Source organism: Elephantulus edwardii, unplaced genomic scaffold (genome assembly GCF_000299155.1).
Source record: "Elephantulus edwardii isolate Elephantulus edwardi_28Jun2011 unplaced genomic scaffold, EleEdw1.0 scaffold00017, whole genome shotgun sequence".
Classification (NCBI taxonomy): Eukaryota; Metazoa; Chordata; class Mammalia; order Macroscelidea; family Macroscelididae; genus Elephantulus; species Elephantulus edwardii.
The window spans coordinates 17,290,064-17,314,969 of record NW_006399767.1 but is presented as its reverse complement, the minus strand read 5'-3'; the positions used below and the strand labels follow the sequence as shown (position 1 = coordinate 17,314,969).

The 24,906-nt window shown below is 43.7% G+C and overlaps 1 pseudogene; it reads right to left on the bottom strand.

Annotated features, from left to right (window-relative positions):
• The window catches only part of LOC102875468, a 57,409-nt pseudogene extending 32,792 nt beyond the window's left edge, over window positions 1-24,617 (bottom strand).
• Window positions 24,618-24,906: the final 289 nt, after the last annotated feature.

Below are 24,906 nucleotides of genomic sequence, written 5' to 3'. Positions count from 1 at the left end.
CAATGCAGAATTTTCCCAGGGATAAACCTCAGAAAGCAGGAAGGAACAGAGAGGAAAGATGAGTAGAAATAGGAAGCACTGGGAAGAAGCGTGAAGGGTGCTATTACCCTTTGGGGATGGCAGTCAATGTAGAGACACAAGGTGTAAATTGTTGACTGAAAAACCAGTCTGCTCTGTGAATGTTTACCTAAATCACAATTACAAGTTAGAAGGAGTCTGTAATCTTTGATGAAGTTAAAGAGCTGAGACACCTCCACACTCTTGATTGCCCAGGTAGCTCTCAATGGACACATACTCAGTAATCCATGAAAGACTTAGAGCTCCTTTGTTATAGCAGCTTAGATTATACTTTAACTAATGCACCCCTTGCTACAGTAATATATATATATACATATTCATTCTAAATCATTTTAGTATCTTCAGTACAAAGTCTCACATAGTTAGGGCATATTGCCAGGAGGAGCCAATCCTTGAAAAAAAGACATCATGCTGGAAAAGGAGGAAGATCAGAGAAAGAGAGGATGACATCCAACAAGATGGTTTGACCCAGTGACTGCAACAATGGGCTCAAGTATATGATTATGATCATAAAGATAGCTTAGGACAGGACAAGTTTCAGATTTATTGTTCATAGGGTCGCTATAATTCATAGTAAACTTGACTGCCCTGAACAACAACATTTTTGGTACAAATTATCCTTTCCCCTCCTAACCTGATGTTCATCCTCCAAATCCACAGCTTTTTAGGTTCCCTTCACTCTCGGCAACACATCAAACAGTCCTATTACATCTCCTTGCACCGCCTTGGCTGTTTTACATTCTAGCTAACAGCAGAACATTATTTCCCTGCAAAACTTGAAAACTTATTCAGTCAACAGGAAAGTTGCTTACTTCTTGAAAATCTAGTTTACCCTTGAAAAGATTTGTTGTTCTATGCATTGATCCTTCTGTTTAGAAAGTGTGTCTAGATTACAGAAATGTGTGTTAGAGCAGCTCCTGGCATCTGTTTATATTTAAATGTTTTCTGGGGTGACATGTCAAACACGAGTTCTCTCAGGATTCACTCATGCCTTTCCCTGGGATGTGGCCTCTAGCTGTCTTGATACAGTCTTCTGGGCTATGAGAGGATTGTTCCTTGACAAACAATAGCACTCCACCCAAGTGAGAGATGTGGGGGAATTATGCAAAATACAAAAGATCCCTGGTGTCACAGCACATTGCAATTAGGCTGCTAACAAAAAGGTCTGAATCTGAATCTAAATCTACCAGCCACTCCACTGGAGACAGTTAAGTCAATCAGTCCTCTCCCATCAAGGGTTACAGTCTCGGAAACCTGATGGTAGTTACTGTGAGTTAAAACGGATTCTAAGGCAACATTGTTGTTGTTAGGTGCTGTTGAGTACAACTCTTAGAGGTCCTATGAACATCTGAACCCTGTCCTACCTGCACTATCCTTATCATCTCAGGCATACTGGAGCCCATGGCTGCAGTTACTTTATCAATCCATCTCACTAAGGGTCTTCCTCTCTTTGTTGACCCTCTACCTTCCTAAGCATGATGTCTCTCTCCAAGGAATAGCCTCTCCCCTAACAAGTCCAAATATATACGAAAGGAAAGTCCTCCATCCTTGCCTCCAAGGAGCACTCTGGTTGCACTTTATCCAAGACATGTCTGTCCTGCTAGCAGTCTGTGTGGAATATTCAGTACTTTTCTCCAGCACCACAACTCAAAGGCATTAATTCTTCTTCTGTCATCCTTATTCATTGTCCATCTCTCAGACTCATAGCACATGATTAGAAAAGACTATTGAACTGACATAATTGCTCCTCAATATTTTGGAAAGGTCTCAGACAGCAGATTTTCCCAATATAATACAACTTTTGATTTATTTAATTTCTGGTACCAAGGGTGTTAATCCAAGTAAGACGAAATCACTGACATCAATCTTTTCTCCATCTATCACGATGTTGCCTATCGACCCAGTGGTGGGGATTTATTTACCTATTCAATCTCTATGCTGAGCAAATCACTCAAGAAATTTGACTAGGTGAAGAAGAATATGGCATCAGGATTAGAGGAAGACTCATCAACAATCTGCATTATGCAGATGACACTACACAATCTTGCTCCCTGAAAGTGTTGAGATGCTTGCTACAGAAGATCAAAAATAGTATAGCCTTCAATGTGGATTACATTTCAATATCAAGAAGAAGAAAAATCTTCACTGGGTCAATAAGCAATGAGTTTGATATTTTTGGTGAAGCAAAACAAAACTCATTGTTGTTAACTCTAACTCATGGCTTAATGAATAAGGAACTGTGCTGTCGACCCAAGAAGTTTGAATTTACCGGTTATTCCAAGAGAGAAGGATGGGCAGTATTTCCAACCTCTAAACAATGTTCTGGAAGCTAGAAGTCAGACCAATCGAGCTGAGTTTTGACTTGAGTAACCCTAGATAGAGTAGAACTGCCCCATTGGGTTCCCAAGGCTCCAATATTTTTGAAAGTGTTTTTCTCCCTTGAAGCAGCTTGCTTGTGTGAATTATCAACCTATCAGTTAGCAGCCCAGTGCTTTGATCACTGTGGCACCAGAGCTCCTTACCCGAAGTAAAGACCTATTATACTTCCTTTCATGTTAAAAGAGGGAGAAATCAAAGAGCAGGGAAAATTATAGTAATATCACTTTAAAAAAAATCCTTGTCAGGCAGCGCTTCAGGCAGGAGAGAGGTGTGGGAAATCAGGCTGACAATGACAGCAGCGCAGCCCCCTGAAGGCTGGGCGGCTTGCCTGTAAGCAGCCTGGGAAAGAGAAAGGACGCATTTGGGATGAAAATGAAAGAAAATCTCTGATCCTGGTGGGTGAGAAGAGATGGAAATCCACCTTTGAACTAGGGCTGTGAGTTTAGGAGCTCACAAGAATGCACAGATGGCTTTAAGACAAAGACTAATTGTTCAGATAACTGCAGCCACCCAGCCTCAGCCACCCTGCTCAGCTAGCTCACATGGGCTCACATGGGCCAAGCCTCAGCCTCCCCATCTACTGAGCAGCAGCTTCCTCTGGTATGCCCATCCATGCAGCAAAAAGAAATGCATTAGCTTTGGGTGACATACAGACCTGAGTTCAAGTTTTGCTGCTTCCTCGGTGAATTATCTTGGACAGACTACTTCAACTCTAAGACTGACTCACTCTCTCTCTCTTTCTCTCTCTCTCTCTCTCTCTCCCCCAAAGCACTCCTTTCAGAATTAAAAGGGGTAAGAGATATCAAACTCCCTTCTTTCTTGGTGTTCTGATTCATAAGGACCTGCCCTGCCTGGAATTCTGCATCCTTCAAACCCTGTTCCAATTGCACTTTTGCTCCCAGCTGCAGATGGAGCCTCCCTTTGAGAAATGAGTGCCCACCCAGGTCTCTGTGAAGATGGTCTTTCCTCACATCATCAATCCCTACTCCAGAACAGTGTTAAAGCCAGGGGGGTTCAAGCCATCATCACCACCATCGCTGTCTGTCCTCTCAGCCTGACTGATTGCCAGGGTTCTCATACTAAACCTGCTGGCACAGTCCTGGAAGGAGAAGTCTGAAGAGGAGGGCGAGCTGAGGAATTCCAAGATTTCTCACTGCATATCAAAGTCTAGATAGATAGACAGACAGAGAGGAATTTTTGTTGGGTGCTCACTAGTCAGTTCAACCCTTAGTGACCCTATGAACAACAGATCTGAACCCTGTCCCACCCTGTGCCACCCTCACGATCTCTGACACGTTCAAGGCCATTGCTATAATCACTGTGTCAATCACCTGGTTGAGGCTCCTTTGCTATCCCTCCACCTTCCCAAGCATGATGCCCCTCCCCAAGGAATAACTTCTCCTCGCAACATACCCAAAGTATGTAAGATGAAGCTTTACCATCTCTGCCTCCAAGCTGCACTCTGGCTACACTTTACCCAAGACATATCTGTTTGTTCTGTTGGCAGTCCATGGAATATTCAGTACGCTTCTCCAACACCAGAGTTCAAAGGCATCAATTTTTCTTCTGTCATCCTTATTCATGGTTCAGCTCTCAGATGCATAGCAACTGAGTATAATCTACACATCTTAGATAGATATGATAGAATACATAGGCGGGTTAAATATATAAATAGATAGAGATGATAAGGAGAGAGAGACAGACATATGGCTAGGTGCTATCCAATCCAGTTGACTCCAATTCACATCTGATGCTGTGGTCACATGTAATCTTCACGATCACCAGCAGGTTCAAGTCCATCACTGTAGCTCTTATGCCACTCCACCTCACTGAGGGTCCCCTTCATCCCTGCTGGCCCCCTAGTTCACCAAGCATGATGGTCTTTCTCCAGTCATTGATCTTGTCTCATGAAATGTTCAAAGCAAATGAGTCAGATAATGTTTTGTTATGATCCATAAGGTTTCCATTGACTACCTAAGAAGAACTGATGCTTTTGGGTTGTACTGTTGGCAAAGAGGAGTGAATATGCACTGGATTCCAAAAGAACAAACATGTAAGTCCTGGAAGAAGTGCAAACCAGGCTGCTCCTCAGAGATAAGGGTGGTGAACCTTCATCTTATGTGTGCATGTCGTCTGGAGTTAGGGAAAGACATCATGCTGTCAAAAGTGGAGGGCTCACGAAAGAGAGGAAAACCCTCCACACGTTGGATTGGCCCAGTGACTGCAACAATGGGCTTGAGTGCAGCAAAGACCTGGAATGGGCCCGGACAGGGTAAATTTCACATCTGTGTTTCATATGGGTAGCTATGAATCAGAGTTGACTCAACAGCAGCTAACAACATAACAACTTTTCATAAATAGATCATCGGGCCTTTCTCCTAATCTTAGTTTAGAAGCTCTGCTGAAACCTATTACCTACGGCTGACTTTGCTGGTATTTGCAATACTGGCGGCATCGCTTCTAACATCACAGCAATGCATAAGCCACCAGACTATAACATGCAGACTGACGGTGAGCAAATCTGTAAGTGGGCTGCAAATCACAGCTGTGCAGCCTTGAAGCCCACATTCCTTCTGGGCTTCTCCTTAGATTAAATGTGTCCTCTTCATGGAAACCAGTTTGGTCTTGTTTTTATGTGAGATCAACCACTTCTGAGAGGGGAGCTTATTAAGCCTTTGTCTCCTCAGCTAAGTTTGTACTATTACACACAGCACATTGCACTGTATTGTGACTTGATTTCCTTTCCCCTGGGACTTGCTCCTGCCCCTTTATCCCCATTGCTTCCTTCCAGTTTTGGGGGATGCTTGTGCCCCCTCCTCCGTCTCTGCTATTATACTGTCAGCTGAACCCCGTGTCCTTCCCATCAAGGTCAAGCCCAGGGTGGCCTGTCAGAGTGATGAAATTGGTCTTAATAGCAGGATCAGATGATAATGAATGTGTCTTTAGCTCAGGATCAGTCCTGTGGACTCACTGTCATTTGAATGAGATGTCACTCAGATGAAGCACTGTCCATGTCTTAGCCGAGGGAGGGGTGTAGTGGAGAGGGGACACTGAAGGACTTCTTGCTAATTGTTGCAGCTAGGCTTCCCAGCAGGTGTAAGAGCAGGTCATGAGGGTCAAGGAGTCGCGTCCAACCTCTCGCCTCCCTGAATTAGTGCCCAGACTCCCCAGCCCTTGTCACATGTCTGCCTGGAGAGGCTGTTTGATGTGAAGGCTGCCACTAGGCCCCCACCTCTTTCCAGCCGGGTCATCAGTCATGCTTGAGGACCTGCTGTGTGCCAGGCCTGAGATGGCCTCACCAACAAGGGGCACTCCTGGTCGCCTGGCATCAGCTTACGCTTACAGTATGTCCTTACAGTATCTCCTCTGTTCACAGCTCAGCAGTTAAAGCAGTGAACTCCTGAAAACTCTAAGTACCAACATGCAAAGGAAATGTGGGGTACAGACCTAATTGGAACCATTCTTCTGGTGGACTTCTAGCTGTTAGGAATCTCAGCATAGTGTTAACAGTTAAATACTTGACTACTAATTGCAAGATTGGCAGTTTGAATACACCCATAGCTATCTCAAAAAAAGGACTGGCAATATGCTTGTGAAAGGTCGCAGTCTTGAAAACACTATGAAGCATAAGTTGGAAGGGACCTGACATCACTTGAGTTAGCTTTCTGTTTTATTTTTATAAAATTTAATTCAGGCACAAAGACAAAAGGAAACTACCCTAGTAATTTCCTAGAAGGAAAAGGGTCCACACATTGGTTCCACTGGACCACCACTGCATCCAAATGGCAATCTTCCAACCAGGTGATGTGGGCCAGCTTGTTCTCTCCGAGTCCATGTGAAATTCAAATAATCCCATTTGCTTTCCCCAGAGCATTCCAAATCCAGGATCCAAACTGGCCTTGTCCAACAATCAGATTTGTAAAGGAGAAATATGAGGCCTGGAGGTGATGTGATACCACAGGTATCACAGCTTTTCTCCTCCCTGAGTGCTGTCACCAGCCGAAAGAGGCTTCCTGTCTCAGTGCTCTTCTGGTAGGACATCTCACCTGGCTTCTTTTCTGGCTGGTCAGGATTCTGGGAAGCACTTCCCTTTAGGTGAAATGAAGTCTATGAGCAAGAGTTTCAGGCAGAAGGCCAGGTGCTGGGGCTGGAGTGGAGTACAGACGGGACCCTTGATTCCTGGGGCTGACTACTTAGGGCAGTAAAGTCTTGGTGTCATTCTCATTATGGGCTTATCATTATTCATTAGTTCTGCAGAGAGTCTGGCAGGGAGGAAATGATGGCAGTATAAAGAGAAACTGGCAAAATGAGAATGAACTCAGATAGGAGAGTCCACAGGGAGATGATGGGGTGCTGGCCATGCTGATCTGGGCATCTCAGCCCTCTCTCCCTTATGTCACTTCCCCATGACCCCAGCTGCCCCATCTTACCATTCAGAACTAATCAAACAAGGGCCTGGTGGCCCTCCACATAGTGTACATTCATGCATGTATGCATTTATTCAGCAACTGTTTAAAATCTTTCTTTCTGGGAGGAAAGGATCCATCTTTCTCCTGTGAAGCAGTTAGTAAATTCAAGCTTCAGACCTTTCGGCTAGCAGTTCAGCAAGTTACTCACATACACCACCCACAGGGACTCAGAGGGTGGGTGAGACTGATTATGCAGCCTAAAGAATGTGATCAATGACACTGAATTGTGCATGGAGGGAGAAATTGGTGAATGGGTGTCTGCTTTACTATGATTTTACAGCCTCTGAAAATGTACTGAAGAGTCAGCTTCAAGTCAGTTCTGACTCGACAACACATAACAACATCCACCAACACATAAGTCATTTGTATAAAAGTATTTCGTCTATTTTAGATCACGGACTTATGAAAGGGCACTGAGCCATTGGGTGCTAGTCTTTGGAGGTGCTGTTGTTGCTAATATGTGCCATCAAGTCAGAGCTGACCCCTCCAGGGTTTTCAGAGGTAGTTAATCACATGGGAGGAGATTGTCCAACAGTGACTAATTGTCACAGTCGGCACTTCTTCAATGTGGCTCCTTCCCAGGTGGATGGGAGACCCAAAGACCTGTTCCTGGCTGGGCAGAGGTGATAGCAGGGCCTCAGAGGCTGAGAAGGGGGTAAGCTGGTGCTCAGGGGCAGAGTGATGGGGATCAACAGGGTGTTCAGGGCACAGAGGATAAGCGTGCCAAGAAGTGGACAGTCAGGAAAGGAGAGGAGACCATTGCAAGAGAGGGAGATCAGACATCATCACTCAGTTGCTGAAACGAAGCAGTGTCATTTTCTCATCTTTGTAGCAAGAGATTGAAAATTACATAATCAGGGACTACAAATTCCCAGTGGATGTGCCAGCCTGATCATGTTGTGCTTTTTTAAGCAAAACACCCTGGTCAAAGGCTTCCCCATCTACCCCTGTCCCTCTTTGTCCCTCTCATACCCCCTCATCTTTGTCTATACCCCAGCATCAAGGCAAGAACACCCTCAGGCCACATTCCCTCCCAGTGCTTATCAGGAGCTGTTCCTCTCCTCCTCCTCCTTTGCATATTTAACCAAAATAACACTTTGAGAAAACAACCAGCACCATTGTCAACACGTGGGCTACCATTATGGGAGAAGACAGCATCACAGTTTACACACGACAGTGAAGAATAGGAAAGAAATTATGTTGCATTGTACTCAGCCATTTTGTTGAATAAATCCTATTATCTTATTTACAAGTGTGCATATGTGGTTAAAAGAATGAGGAGGAGAGGGATCGTGGCAAGATTCCTCAAACAGCGGTGGACTGTCTCACCCACTTTGGTGGGTCAGGCTGTTTATGTATATGACTGACTGTGGCCCTCTACAAGAACTAGATCCCCCAAGGCCTGGCTGTCATTCATTTCTGTGTCCACTGCTCCTGAGAAAGGGGATGCCCTCTCAGTGTCTGCCAAAGGAATGGAAGAACAAATGGAGCCAGTTATACACTCAGCCCCACACAGTGCCTGAAACTTAAAATCAAAGTAAAAACAACAATAAAACAGCTGGCATTTAGCCACTTCTGACCCCTGGCTACCTCTGACCGTGTCAGAGTAGAACCCTGCTTCATTGCATTTTCAGGGGCTGAGTTTTCAAAAGAAGATCAGCAAGTTTTTCTTCTGAGACACCAGTGGATGGTTTTGAACCATCAACTTTCCATTGTTGTTGAATACCATCAAGTTGGAACTGACTCATACCTGACCCTCCAACAGGTTTTCAGGGTCTGTTAATTGCATGGGGAGGACTGCCCATCCTTCTCCTGTAGAGCAGCTGGCGGATTTGAACTGCATGCCTTCAGGATTGCCATGCAGTATTTTACCAGTAGTCCACCAGAGCTCCCTTTCCATTAGCAGTAAAGAAACAAACTATTTGCAACCCTGAGGTGGCCTAGGGCTCATTAAGATGATCACCTTTTGCCCACTCTAAATCCGTACCATTTCACCTAAGACTGCTGTCAGAACAGAACACAAATGGTTTTCCTGGAAGCCAATTGCCTGCTCTGATTGCCTGCTTTTTCTTCCTGGAGCCCCTGGGTGGGTGGAACTCACCACCATTCCCCCCTCCCCTCCCCTTGGGTTGGGGCCCAGTTCTTAACTGATTGCACCAGTGTTTTGATGTTTCTTTCATTTCCTTATCTCCAAATCTTCTTCAACACAATGGGCCTACACATTTCGCACCCAACTGTGAACCACATTCAATTCAGAGACATCATCCTCTGTAAACCATGGCTCAGGGCTGGGCCTGGACTAATCTGTTCACACACCCGAAGAATGCCTGGAACATAGTAGTAGCAGTTACATGATCATTAACAATATCAATAAAACGTAAAACATTTTAAAAGAACCCTGATCAAATGAGCCAATAAAACCCCAATCAAGCCCAATACCTTCAAGTTGATGCTGACTCACAGAGACTCTCCAGAGTGGAGATGCCTCATTGGGTTTTCAAGGCTGTAAATCTTTACAGAAGCAAACGGACTCATCTTTCTCCCACGATAGGTTTGAACCATCAACCTTTCAGTTAGTGGTCTAGTGTTCTAACCATTATGTCACCAGGGAGTCCTGGACGACTCACTTGCTAAGGCCTTGCATGATAGGGTTTTAGCTATGTATTTCTAGTTCCACATCCCCTGTCCTCTTCACTGAGGGCCCTATAAAAGGGTGATGCCAAAAGCAGGAATGTCCTGGAAAGGTATTTCATCTGACTTCAGCTTTTTATCATTACAGCTCAGAAAGGAAGGCATAGGTTCTCCTAAGCTAAGTGGAACCAGGGCTCCAGCGTGGCCGAGGCCCCCACCGCTCTTTCTTCCCCAGGGGGTCAGTTCCCAGTCATGGGTCTTTGACTATTTCCTCTCCCTCTCAAAAACAGCTGTGTCAGTTTTCAGCTGTTTACCACCGCTCGGATTGAGGGGGAACTTAAGTGGAATATAAACGATCAAATTAAATTCCCCTCTTCAAATGCCTCCTGGATTCGCTCTACCTGAGAATTTCAATCAGTGCTGGTGACTTCTTCCCGCACTGTAATGGAATGGAGCAGGCACGTTCTTGCCTGCTGTTTGAGCTGTGCCGCTGCTGTGGCACAGACTGTTAGAGGGGAAGGGGGTGTCCGTCTTGACAATAAGGCCCCTGGAAGTGGCTCTTCAGGCTCTGAGCAATGCTGTTAAGTGGCTGGAAGCAGCTTCATTTCCCCTGAGGACTAGGTGGAAGTATCCATGGGGCCATCAGCGAAGCCAGTCTTCAGCGGATGGAGACGGAGTTCTGTCCTTCAGGACACTTTTTAGAGACTCAAGAAAATGCTGCTTGTGATAGAGGGGAGTGAGGAGAAAATATTCCCTCCATAAAAAATTACTTGAAGCTCATATCCACACAGCAGACCTCTCTCTCTCACTTACAAGTCAAGAGAGGGATAGGCCCGTTCTCTCTGTGTTACTCTCTCTTCCTTCTAAGTTGTTCTGATGCTTGGTAAGACAGAATGGTCCCAGGCTAGAGACCCTGGTTTCTACTCTAGGGTCCACCATTGCTTAGCTGGAACTCCAGGCAGGTCCCTTTTCTGGACTCCATTCCTCTTCTCTGTAAAATATCTTTTCTACCAAGGAGGGATGAACACTGTCACCTTGCGCGACTGCCCTCAGTATCATGATATAAAATGTGAATAGGATGTTGAATGGAAGAGACCAATTTGCTCTGTTTCACACTTCCACCTAAACCAAAGAAAATGTCTTGAGATAGACAGGCTGCTTTTGTTATGTGTCAGTGAATCAGAACTAACTCATATCAGACTGTCCAGCAAGTTTCCAGAGGTTGGAAATCACACTCGGGGAGATTGTCCATCTTCCTCTCATGCAGCAGCTGGTGAATTCAAACCACCTGTCTTCAGGTTGGCAACGCAACTCCTTACTCATTAAATCACCAGAGCTCCCTGAATAGATTGTTGGATACCGTCAAGTCAGAAGCAACTCTTAGCTGACCCTCCAGTGGGTTTTTAGGGGCAGTTAATTGCGTGGGAGGAGATTGCTCATCATTCTCCTACAGAGTAGTTGGTGGATTTGAAACATATGCCTTTGGGGTTGCAGCACAGCTTCTTACCACTAGGCCACCAGAGATCCCCAGATAGATTCATAAGTAAGTAGATGGAATTTTCCTGACACCGTCATAGGATATGAAAGCTTTTTGAAAACAACTGACAGTTGTGCCATTTTGTGCACAAAAATACTGGGGTTGGGGAGAAAGGGGTAGACTTCAGAGAGATTGTTCCCAACCCACCACAGACTCTAGGCTGACTTCTAAGTGTAAAGGGACAGGAAGTCTATAGCCATTTGTACTCTGAAAGACTTGGCCTGAAGTGACCGCAGGAGGGAGCAGAGCCTATGCTGTGAAGGGATGGCAGGGGTGAGGATGAGGGGGAAACTCTAAAGGCTCCTCCCTGCCTCAGGCTGGAGGGAGAAGGAAGGACCATAAGGACTGTACGCACCATTTTACATAGGGAGGTAAGCTGCAGAGATTCATAGGACCTGCTGGGTCTGTTGGTTGCCCCTGTCCCTTGTTCCCCATTCCTTCCCCTAGACTTCATATCTCTTTCTGCCCTGGACTGAAACCAAAATCAAGTCTTCCTTCTCTCAAGTCGTTTTCCCCTTCCTGCAATGGGCTTTCTTGACTTCCCAAAATGCACTTTCAAGAAAGTCCTCTACTTGAGGGCAAGAGTGATGATGGTGGTCCAGTGGCAGAATTCTTACCTATCACATGGGAGACCCAGGTTCAATTCCTATTTGGTGTACTTTATATGTAGCCACTACTCAACAGCTCTATTGGTTGAGGTTTATGTAATGTCATAATGAAGAAGAGGTTTCAGCAGAACTTATCAGAAACTCATCACTCTCTGAAATCCACTCTCTGATGCATAGCAAGTTATTTCAAAGACCATGGCCTGTATCAGGTGCACCTTAGTCTCCCAATTGACAACATTGCTCTTCAGTACTTTGGGGAGGACTCTAACAGCAGACTTTCCCATGACAATACATCTTTTAATTTCCTGACTGCTGGTGCCAAAAGTGTGGATTGTGGAACCAAGCAAACTAAACCTGTTAACAATCTCAATCTCTTCACCATCTATCATGATCCTGCCAATTGGCCCAGTGGTGAGAATCTTTGTTTTCTTGATATTGAGCTTCAATCTATATTGAAGGCTGCAATCCTTGATTTTCTGCAGCAAGTGCTTTGAGGTCCTCCTCAGTTTCAGCAAGCAGCATTGTGTCATCTGCATAATGCAGAGTAGAATTGTGCTCCATAGGGCTGTTTTTGTTTGTTTTCTTTGGCAAAAGACGCACAAAGCATTTGCGAATCTAGCCCTTTCTCTATACATCTAGCTACATTGATTACATGCTTCATGCTATGCAGCCATTACCATTATCATTTTCTCTATTCTGTCACTATTAATACAAATTCAATGTTCCCTAAGGAAAACCTTTTTTCCCTTTCCCCATCACTCTTGCTAGCCAAGGGCAATACTTATTTTCTATATATTTGCTTCTTTTCCATCAAGTTTTTGAGGACTAATTATTAATAAGGAGTTTGCCAGATATTTCTTGCACTGCATCTTTGGAAACATTCAAACTTCTATCCTACTGGTTAGCAGTCAAGAGTGTTAACCATTTTTACATATATACAAAATAAACACATTGAAAATTGTTATGTTAACTTACAAAATGTTATCGGCATGTTTTTATGGAGGGAAAAATCTAAGGAACAGGTTGAATATCTTGCCCAAGTTTATGTAGTTAAGAAATGGTGAACTTGGCCCATCTGCATCCATAGTGTATGCTCTTAACCCAGCTATACTGCTTCTCCTAAGAATGATATATCACAACTGGTCTAAGGCAGTCAATTATGACACTCCATTCCATTGCCTGTAATTAGCCTAGGAACAAGCATGTGACTTGTGATGCAGACATGGCCAGTGAGATATAGGAAGAAGTCTGTTATACATTTTTGGGCAAATCTTAATAGAGAGGATGAAGGTCCCTAACTTGCCTCCCTCTGCTTCAGACATTGTCATGTGAGGATGTTGTTAGGGACCTGAGGTAGTCATCTCATTACCTTAGCAGGGCATTGTGGACACATCAAAAATAGCCCAGCAGGAGAATTACAAAAGTCTGGGTTCTTGGAGCCACTGCTAAGTTGTTGAGCATGCAGTCACTAGAGTATCTTTCTCTAATCATCCTTTTTATTTAATAAACTAACAAGTGATTGCCTCATTTAAGCCACTGTTAGGCGAGCATCTTGTTACCTGCAGCTACTCCAATGTACTCTAGTGCCTTGAAGAGTACCCAGTACCAAGATATTATCTTGAATAAAGGTCTCTTTACTTAATGAAAGTTTAAAATAGAAAAGGTATGAGCATATTCGGGGAAAGAGGATGAACTCAAAACACTAGGAAGTCTAGTTCATGTAAATAGTTTTACTACACTCAGCGTTCAAGTCCACCTTAGGGGTGAGGATGCTTCTATAAAAAAAAAAAAAAAGACTAGCATTCTGCTTCCAAAAAGCTCAGTCGATGAAATCCTAAGCCCTGCACAAATAGAAAGAAAGAGTCATTTCCCTGTGTCCCAGTGAGGGGAATTGGCTCAGCTGGGTCTTGGTTTCTTCCAGGTCAAATACAAGACAAGATTATGCCCCAGGTACATGGTGCTGGCAGGACACCTAAGAAAGAGAAGGCCCTGGGAATCCCTCCCAACTGCTCACTGCCATCCTTGGCAAGCTGACAGAGCCAGCCAATGGGCAATAAATTCTGTGTAAAGGTTCCCAGAAATATATCTAAATAGAAAAGGAAATGAAAAGGGGCTTACCCAGGGGCCAAGCTCTAAAACAAAGAGAGCTGCAAAGATTTCTCTTCTCTTTGCCTTTGATCTAAATCAATAAAATCAGGATGAGCTTGTTCATTGTGGAGACTTGAGGGAAAGAAGACTTTCTGGTTATCCAACCAGCAACTAGCACAGCTAGGCTTTCCCTGTCATATTTGGCACTAATGCAGTAAGTCTCACTCAATGCCATTCATAGGTCCCCAAGTGGAACCTATTGCACCCTAACATTGCAGGCCAGCACATGGACAAGTAACAAACTCATTTGAGATTTGTCTCTGATCCCCTCTTGCCAGACCTTCAGTCACCCCTGCCCATTCTCCACGGGTCCCTATAACCCTTGTTCACTCCAATTCTGTCCATCAAAAGCTTAGCCTCAACTCAGGAAAGGCTTAGCATCAATCAATTGCATGTTAGTGTGAATTAAGTCTTCCTCAAGGCTGTTTGTTAACTCAATCTCATCTTTCAACATGATTGTACTCATCTTATAAGCTTTGTGACAGTTCTGGACCAATTTTTTTTTTTGCACTATTAATTTCCTAGTCTATTTGTTTTCACCTATTTTTTTATTTACTAATTAGTCTCCTCAATGACAGAGCTTTCATTTGTCACCCATCCCTTAGGTTCAATTATTCCTTCCACAAACATTCATTGTGTATTACCTTGGGTACTACTTTAGGTTTGTTGGTAGGAGGGACCAGTCCTTGGAGAAGGGCATCATGCTTGAGAAGGCCAGCATAAAACGAAAGACTTTTAACAAGATGGAGAGACACAGAAACTCTTAACAATGAGCTTAAGTGTGTCAGAGATGGCGAGGATGGCACAGGATAGGGCAGATTCAGATCCATTTTTCATAGGATAGCTATGAATCATAGTTGACTAGATGACTCCCAACAACAAGCTTTGTGGTAGGGAGCTCTGGTGGCCTAGTGGTAAGATGTTGTCCTGCCAATGCAAAGTCAGGAGGTACAAATCCACCAACTACTGGAGGGAGAAAAATGGACAGTCTCCTCCCATGCGATTTACAGCCTCTGAGAACCCGCTGGAGGTTCAGCTAATGAGTTGGTTCTGATTCAACAGCATATAATAATTGTGCAAGGTTTGAGATTTAAAAATAATTAAAAAAACCCCACAGTCCTTGCATTAAAGACTTTACAGTCTATTTAGAGAGGCAAACTGTAGAAATATCACAGAATCAATCTCCTTCAATTGGCTTCCAAGAGTTCACCTTCCTTATAGCTTCAACTTTATCTTTGCAATACCCATACCCCTCTAGCCCTGGGCTTGAGCTAGTCTGAGAGTTTGTTTCTGCAATCGAGAAAAACCAATCACAATACCCTCAAGAGCAAAAAAAATACTTGAACTGATTCTTCAAGGATCAGTATAAGGGAAATGAAGGCTGGGGAGGCTATTACTGGCACAGGGAACTGCACGAGCAAGTGGCACAGAAGCCAAGAACAGCTTGTTGTGGGCAACGCCAAACACATGCACATTCATTTCTATTCCAGTCCTTCATTGTGGAATGGAAAGATTTGGCCAACAGTGGAGCAATCCCAAACATCAGAAGGCTGATTGGGGAGGTATTTTGGGACACGTGTAGGAAGAAAAGTCCCTTGCTTGGGCCTGTGACGCCACGCTGGGTAGGCAGCTAGTTGGCTCCAAAGACCGGAGCTCAAGGCCCATCCTGCTGATTCACAGCAGCTCCCTTGGTGGCCAGAGCTGCACCATTGACAGAGAAGAGCCTGGCTCTGCCAAAGACTGTGGAAAGAGGGAAGACTCAAACCAGGAAATGGGCAAGTCAAAGAAGATCCCCAAGAGATCTCTCTACCCAGCTTAGTAGCCAGAGTCTCACACCAAGATGAAACTCACACTTCCATCCTCCAAGAAATAACACCTCCCCAGGTGAGCTGGTACCTACACCTAAAGAAATACAGAACCCCCAAAACCTGAGAGCAAAGGATTTCAGAGAGTGCTAATAAGGAGTGACACTGCAATCCCAAAGGCATACAGTTCGAAGCCACCAGTTGTTCCGATGGGCAATCTCCTCTCATGTGACTAACTGCCTCTGAAAACCTGCCAGAGTGTCAGCTATCGGTCGGTTCTGACTCTATGGTACAACAACAAAAACAATATGATTGAGAGGGGAGTTATCCATTCTTAAGCTTCCCAGAAAAGGCTGACTCTAACAGCACCCAGAATCAAGTGATACTTGGTCTAAAATATCCTGAGCATCTAAATAAGGCAATGCTGTTCCCTTTCCCTCTCCCATGCCACTCAGCTGCCAACTAGCCCTTCATCTTTTTAATCCAGTGTCTGAGTAGCCCACATCTTGATAAAAGGCTAAAAGAGTCCACAGAAATTCATTGAAGACCTACTGTATGCAAAGTGCTGTGAAGAGCTCAGGTCTATTTTAACCCGAGATCAAACCAACTATCCAGTGCCGACGTATCTGATGTGGTTGACAAGGACAGTGCTGCCCTGAAGGATGCTTACCCCATGCTCTGGTTTCCGTCCAGTCTTCCATGACCTTGAGTGGCATCCTGTTCTCTTTCTGCTAAAGTTAACTAGCTTTTAAATAAGTGGTGCTCTTAACTTAACCACAGCTCTGAAGATGGCGTCAGAAGCGTAGACATACTTCTAGTATGTAAGTTCAATGTGGGCAGCAAATTTTTTCTGTTCATGTGTGACTTCCAGTACCCACAACAGGACCTCACACAGAATTGTTTGTTGACTGACTGAAAGAATTTTTTATTACCTCTTCCACTAGATCATGGTTAAGTAACCTTGGCATCAAACATCACATCTTCTTTGCTTAGAGCAGTGCCTGGCACATCCATTGTTGTTGTTGTGTGCCATCAAGTCAAAACAGACTCAGCTGAACCTCTAGTGGATTTGCAGAGGCTGTAAACTGCACAGAAGGAAACAGCATATGTTTCTCCCTCTGAGCCACTAAGGGCTCATCTTTCTTCTGTGGAGCAACTGGTAGATCCAAACTACTGGTCTTTGGGTTGACAGAGCAACTGTCTATATACACTGGGCCACCAGAGCTCAACATCACAAACACCTAGTAAATATTGGCTCACTGAATGAATAGGTGTTCAGATTACTGGGTTTTTCACAAGCAACTTTTCTTTCACTACCACCAATATTTATTCTACTCATCCTTAAAACCTGCTCACATGCCAAGTTTTGGGCCAACCTTGAAGAATCTAGGATTCCCTTATGGAGTTCCTGAATGTAGATGCTCACAGTTGAATAAAGAAGGAAAGTATGTAAACAAGGAAAGGCCTCTCATCTGGCAGGATAAGGGATTCACAGTCTGTTAGGAAATTGAAAATATCAGTAAATGTGCAGAATTGTTTTTAAAATCTGCTATCATGTCAGACATCTCCCCTTTGCCCTCTGTCAGCGTCTGCCACCTGCTCCCTTGCCTACATAGACCACATCAATGGGCATCTTTGCCTTCTGTGCAAGGTCTGGCCAATGAAAGGCTGTTATAGATTAAATTCTCCCCATAAATATGTGTTGTAACTTGACCCCCTGTGTTTTCAGATGTAATTCCATTTGGAAGCAGTATTGTATTTGATAAGTCATAATCAACATAACATTACCCTTATCAATTTAAGTTTTGAGATAGGAACAGAGATTAGGCACAGAACCAAGCACAAATGAGGAAACATAGTTATCATGTAGAGAGCTCCAAGGAAGGCCGAGAAGCATCTGAGACCAGGGTTGGCCCCAAAACACAGAGAGTCTTTGCCTAGTGCTGAAACACTGAATTAGGACTTCGAGCTTCCTAACACAACAGCTAACGACTCATTGCTGTCAAGTTGGAACAGACTTATGGCTGATCCTTTAGTGGGTTTTTGGAGGCTGTAAATTACATGGGAGGAAATAGCCCATCTTTCTCCCTCTGAGCCACTGGTGGATTCGAACTAGCTGACTTTAGGTTAGCAGTGCACCATTCCACAGAGTAGGCCACTTATTATTAATGTCATTGAGTTGGCAACTCATAACAACCATATACACAATAGCTCTAAACCTTGTCCTATCCAGAGCCATCTCTGCTCCATTAGCACAATCACTGTGTCAATCCATCTCACCCAGTGTTTTCTTCTCTTGCACCAACCCTCTACTCTTCCAAGTATGATGTCCTTTTCCAAAGACTGGTCCCTCCTGGCAACATGCCCACAGTATGAGAGACAGTTTCAAAATTCTTATCTCCAAGGAAAAGCTTGGTTTTACCCTCTCCAGGACAGACCTGTTTGTTCTCTTTGCACTCTATGGTATGATCAATACTCTTCTCCAGCACCACAGTTCAAAGACATTGCTGCTGCTTCTCATCCATAGTCACTGCCCAGCTCTCAGATGCATAGCAAGCAACTGAGAAGACTATGGCCTAGATCAGGCACATCTTGGTCTCTAGACCGACATCATTTGCTCTTCAGCACTCTGGAGATGTCCCTTGACAGTAAGTTTTCCCAAAGCAACTTGTCTTTTGAGTTCCTGCCTGCTGATGCCAAAGGTGTTGATTGTGAAACACGCAAGATCAAATTGTTAACAATCTCAATCTTTTCTCCACCTATCCTGTCAAATGGCCCAGTGGTGAAGATCTTTTTTTTTTTATGTTAAAATACAATCCATATTAAAGGCTGAAGCCCTGGGCCTTCTACAATTGCTTCAAACCCTGCTCAGTTTTGTCAAGTAAGGTTGTGTCATCTGTATAATGCAGGTTGTTGAAAAGTCTTCCTCCAGTCCTGATGCCACATTCTTCTTCATAAATGGTTCTTGTCCTCATATAAATTGGAAAAAGTATGGAGAATGCTATACATCCCTGATGCAGTTCTTTCTTGATTTTGAACTATGCAGTGTTCCTTGCTTTTTTCAGAAAAATAGCTTCCTGGTCTAGGTCTAGGTTTCACATAAGCACTATCAAATATTCTGGGATTCCCATTCTTCTCAACGTTAGTCAGAATTTGTTGTAATCCACACAGTCATATGCCTTTGCACAGTCAATAAAACACAAAGAGACAGCCTTCTTGTATTCTCTGCTTTCAGCCAAGATCCATCTGACCTTGATATACCTCGTGCCGCAGCCTCTTCTAAACCCTGTTTGTGTTTCTGGCAGTTCTCTGTCAATATACTGTTCTGGTCTCTAGAGCTTCCTGAAGGACTGTCAAAAGTGCAAAAAATGTCTGTTTGGAGGAGGTGTAACCAGATTGCTCCTTAGAAAAAAAACCATCATGCTTTAGAACCATAGAGGACCAGTGAGCTTGAGGAAGCGTCTTAACAAGATAGATTGACATAGTGACTATAACAAGGGGCTCAAGTATATCAGAGATGATGAGGATGGCACAGGACAGGGCAGGGGTCAGATCTGTTGCTCATAGAATTGGTGAATCATAGTGGATGTGATGGCACCTAAAAACAACAACAGCCTCCTTAACTATGAGAAAAGAAACTGATTTCTGTTCATTGGAGCCTCCACTTGAGGGATTCATGTTATAGCAACACTGGGATATGAAAAGAAACTGGAGGGGTATTGGGGGGAGAGAGAGGAAAAAGTGAGCAATCAGGGTATTTGATTCCCAGGCTCCTTCCCTGCCGTGTCTGGGCACAGTGACTGTCTCCATCCACTCTAAGTAACTCTGAGTTTCATCAGCCTACAGCATTCTCCCTTGTGGCTTCTCTTAATTCTGCCCACACTTTCATAAATAGCCATTTTGCTGAGCTCTCCTCAAACTATTCAATCTGAGTATTAATCAGGAATCCTATTGGCACATATTCCTTTAATTATTTTAAGTTTAAAACATATAAATGTTCCTATTTCCTTGTTATTTAATGTGGTACCAAGCCCTCTTCCTTGAATGTGTATCTGTTAGTTGACGATCTACATCATTTTCCATGTATAAGCAACACCTATAATACATAAACTATGAGTTTTCCTGTTTCTTTGTCTTTAAATTAGAGTGAGAATTTAAAGATACCAAGCAATCTGAGTGCAGCATCCTTTGAGAGTTTTTACAAGTCGTTTTCTAATCTTTTACAGTTGTTTCACCCACACCTAATTTTCCAGCCATTTGTTTTCATGACTCACCTTTATGGGGCCTTTTTTCTTTTATGCGTTCACCACTCATTCATTATTCCCCCCCCGCCCCCATCAACATGCATTCATCAACTCCTACTCTACCTCAAACCTTAGGCTGGAGCAGATGAACCTTCCGTGTCTCTGGGCTGGAGTTCAGCCTAGAGGAGACACACACATTATAAAGAGAAATAATAACACTTCATTCATATCAGCTCATTCAAACATCTGAGTGTCTTCCTGAAACCTTCAGCTGTGGTTCTATAGAAACATCTCTCTCTTTTTTCACTGTGAGATGTCACACATAATTAAATCACATAACTACTCTAACCAGGGGAATCAGCCTAGGCAGGTTTAGGAACAAACACAACCATCTCCTGGTAAGCACATAAGTCAGAAATGGTAAAGAAACTACAGAGTACCTAAGGTTTACAAGGGTTCAATAGCCCATGGCAATAGCCCAATATGCTTTCCCAAGGTAGTGAAGAGTCTGCCTTAACCTGTTAATTTGTGATTTAAGCAAAGGTTAAGTAAAAGAATAGTAAGATATTAGTCTTTTGTGAATAGAAGTCTCATCTTTTATGAGGGAAACTCAAGTTAGATTTCCTGCCAGTGAACATTACGTGCATTCATTCATTAGTGGAGGCTTGCATGTTGCTATGCTGTTGCACAGTTTGCAATTCTTGCAGACTAAAAGAACTAAAAAGAAAAGCCTGGCAAGCTATTTCTAAAACTAGCCCATGAAAACCCACCATGAGCATTGTGAAAGATGAGACAGTGGCTGGATCCATTGTTCACGGGTTCTCCATGAGTTGGGACCAACTTGAGGGCAGCTAATAAAAACAAGGGAACTTGGATGGCCTAGTGGTAAGAAACAGCACTGCACTCCCAAAGGCACATGGTTCAAACCCACTAGCTGCTTTGTGGGAGAAGGATGGGTAATCTCCTTCCGTGCAATTAATAGTCTCTAAAAACCCACTGGAGGGTCAACTATGGGTCAGTTCTAACTCAATGGTACTCAACAACATGGTATACACAACAATAACAACAACTATGGTTTAGAGAAGTATACCACCATAATCTATGCAGATTGAGAGGTATTTTAATAGAGACAAGCAAAAGGCAATACCGTCAAAACTTGAAAGAAAAACAAAAAACAACTCCTTCCTCAGTTAGACGGTGAGTTGGTTTTAAAATATAAGAAGAGTTTGGAAGACTGGGGGGAGGGGGGAAATTATGGTGAGACACTAAGTTTAGGCAACAGTACCTATAATGGGAATCCCAGAACATTTGATCGTGCTAATGTGAAACCTATACTTGGACCAAGAGGCAGTTGTCGGAACAGAGCAGGGAGACACACTGGATGGTTCAAAATCAAGAAAGGGGTCTATCAGGGATATATTTTGTCTCCATACCTTTTTAATCTGTACGCAGAACAGATCATCCAAGACGCTGGGCTGTATGAGGAGGAATGTGGTATCAGGATTGGTGGAAGAATCGTCAACAACCCGCGTTATGTAGATGACACAACCCTGCTCGCTGAAACTGAGGAGGACATGAAGCGCTTGCTGCAGAAGGTCAAGGACTGCAGTCTTCAATATGGATTGAAGCTCAACATCAAGGAAACAAAGATTTTCACCACTGGGCCAATTGGCAGCATCAATATGGATGGTGAAGACTGAGATAGTTAACAGTTTTAGTTTGCTTGGCCCACAGTCAACACTTTTGGTAACAGCAGCCAGGAAATCAGGAGACGAATTGCATTGGCAAAGTGAGCTGTGAGGGACCTCTCAAGAGTACTGAAGTGCAACGACATCAGGCTGGAGACTAAGGTGCGCCTGATCCAGGCTATAGTCTTTGCAATTGTGTGCTATGCATTGGAGAGTTGGACAGTGAATAGGGATGATAGAAAGATAATTGATGCCTTTGAGTTGTGGTGCTGGAGAAGAGTGTTGAATATACCATGGACTGCTAGGAGAACAAACCGATTTGTCTTGGAGAGGGTGAAGCCAGAATGTTCCCTGGAGTCAAGGATTCTGAAGCTTCATCTGACATACCTTGGGCATGTTGCAAGGAGGAACTGGTCCTTGGAGAGGGACATCATGTTTGGCAGAGTGGAGGGACGGTGCAGGAGAGGAAGACCCTGGATGAGATGAATCGATTCTGTGAGTGGAGTGGTGGGAATGAATGTGTTTGAGACGGCAAGGTTGGCACAGGATAGAACGGCGTTTAGGGCTCTTGTACATAGGGTCACTATGAGTCACGAAGGACTCAATGGCACATAACAACAACAACAACAACAACCTATAATTATGCTGGATTCACAAAATATTGAGGAAAATGTACATACTAATTACCTACATGCAGGTGTGAGTGTGCCACAGGGCACATATATAAAAATGTTCACAGTGGCCCTGCTAGAACAAGAAAATAAAGTATATAATTTACTGTAGGAGAATGTCTTTTAAAAGCACAACGTTACTTAACTCATTGCCATCGACTCAGAACCAACTCATAACTGATCATCCAGAGGTTTTTAATTGTACAAGAGGAGATTGCACCACATATTTCTCCCACAGAGTAGCTGGGGAGTTTAAACTGCATGGCTTTGGGTTGGCAGAGCAACTCTGCATTAACTGAGGCTCAGAATGCCAAGATTAGGTACTGAAATACCATTACTGTTGCTGTGTACCTTCAAGTCAGAACTGACCCTTAGCTGACCCTCCAGCATGTTTTCAGAGGTAGTTAATTGCATGGAAGGAGATTGCTCATCCTTCTCCATGGAGCAGCTGGTGGCCTCAAACCCGGTGCCTTCAAGATTGCTGGGCAGCTTCTTGCCATTTGGCCATCAGAGCTCCCTAGTGAAATACTGCACAAGATTGAAAATGAATGGCCTATAGCCATACACAATCTCATGGATTAATTTTATGAATATGAAGTTGATCAAGAAAGTAGAACTCCTATTGTGTAAGGTTACTTACAAAATTAAAAAAACAGGTAAAATGGAATGGACTTTGTTGTTGCGGATAAAACAAAAATGGTCAACTTCAAGGAGGCTAAGTGGCCAGAGCAGGGAGATGGGCAGTAGGAGTGGAAAAGATGAGATCAGAGAGATGACTGCAGGAATAGGGTTGTAGCACAGACATCTGGCTGGACATCACGAGGTCACTGGTGTGGACAGTCACTGGACAGAAGAGGAAACTAATCTAACTTATGTTTCTTTTTTAAAGTAGGTAGTTGTCTGAGTAGGGGAAGCAGGACGTGGGACATAATGCCATGAGTGTATCTCTGACAGGGTCAGGGGAGAGTCAGACTAGCAGAGCCCCTCACTGCCCCAGAGCAGAAAGCAGATCTGGAGCCTGTGGTCCAGCCCCATGGTGCCTCTAGAGCCCCAGCAGCAGAAGTTTGTGTATTCATTGCTGAGCGAGAGAGGCAAAGAATATCACAATATCACCCAAAGTCATTCTAGGTTTCATGTCAACAGTTCCAAGGCATAACTCTGCAGTTATCCCAGGCTCTGGTTTAAAATCAGCAAGCAGCTTTTCCTACCATCATTAAAGGCAAGAACATCGAAATCCAACTGTGGCCAGCACACATGCAATAAGCCTCCGGTCATACCTTGCTACAGTTTTCTCCCCAGCAGTGCCAGTCTCTTCACCAGCAGGGTCTCGCTACCCTCAGGGCCTTGCTGTCACAACCTCACCTCAAGTCTGGCCTCAAGGCTTTCTCACCTCAATTCTTGCTGTTCAGTGTGGGAAGCTCTCTTCCTCTTATTGTAGTCCCACAACTGTTGGTTTGCAAGACCATGATGATTAGCAGACCATGTGTTTGCCCTTAAGGTAGCAGGAGACCAGAGCTGTCTAATTAATGGCTAAAAAATAAAATAAAAATAAAAACAACCAACTTTTAGGCTAACACCACAGTAGTACAAACATACCTCATTTTCATGCCTTTTGCTTTATTGTGCTTTTAAAACACTGCCAACTTTACAAAGGTTTGTGGCAACCCAGCCAAGTAAAACTATCAGTTTCCTCTTTCAAAGCATGACCACCAGTGGAGCTCTGATGGCAAGGAGTTGCACTACCAACTCAAAGGTAGGCAGTTTGAATTCACCAGCTGCCCCATGGGAGAAAGATGGGCAATCTCCTCTCATGTGATTTATAGCCTCTGAAAACCCACTGGAGGGTCAGTCAGCTTTGAGTTGGCTCCCACGTAAACAGCACATAAGAAAAACCACAGCATGCACAAAAAAATAGAAATTTCATATCCAAGTATCATGAGCCATAAAATATACTCAGGCAATGACCACAACCAAAAGTGAAAAATTAAAAAATGCCAAGCACATTGCCATCAAGATGATTCTGATTCATGGCTATTCATGTGTTTCAAAGCAGAACTACTCCAAGGGTTTTACTGGTGGTAAACCTAAAGCAATATATCACCAGGCCTATCGTCCTTGGTTCCACAGTGTGGATTTGAACCAATGACCTTTTGGTTAATTGCCATAAGCTAACTATTTATGCCATCTAGGGACATTTGTTAATGGCAAAAATATAAATTCATATTGCATATTTTTTTATAATTTTGGAAATTGAAGGCCAGACTCATCAGTACTGTTTTAAACTCATCATGAGACTGACCAAGAGCTCGTCCTGGGAGTAGGAAAATGTCAGCTCAGCCATTTCAGGCTGTCCAATCATGCTTGTACTGTGAGTATTTTCTTTAATCTGTGAGTTCTTTTTAATTGTTTGTCCTTTCATCAGAAGGTATTTACTTAACACTTGACAACATAATTTGAAAATCCTCATCATAGGTCCCACGTAAAGGCCATGAACACAGTCAGAATAAAATGTATCAGACTCCTTACATGCCTCATCCATACCTGGCTCCCAAGTCTGAGCTGCTCCCTAGAATATAGTGTAAAATCTTTTGGACAAATTGTTCCTGAGACCCCCTATTATTGTTGTTGTTAGGTGCCATCAGATTAAG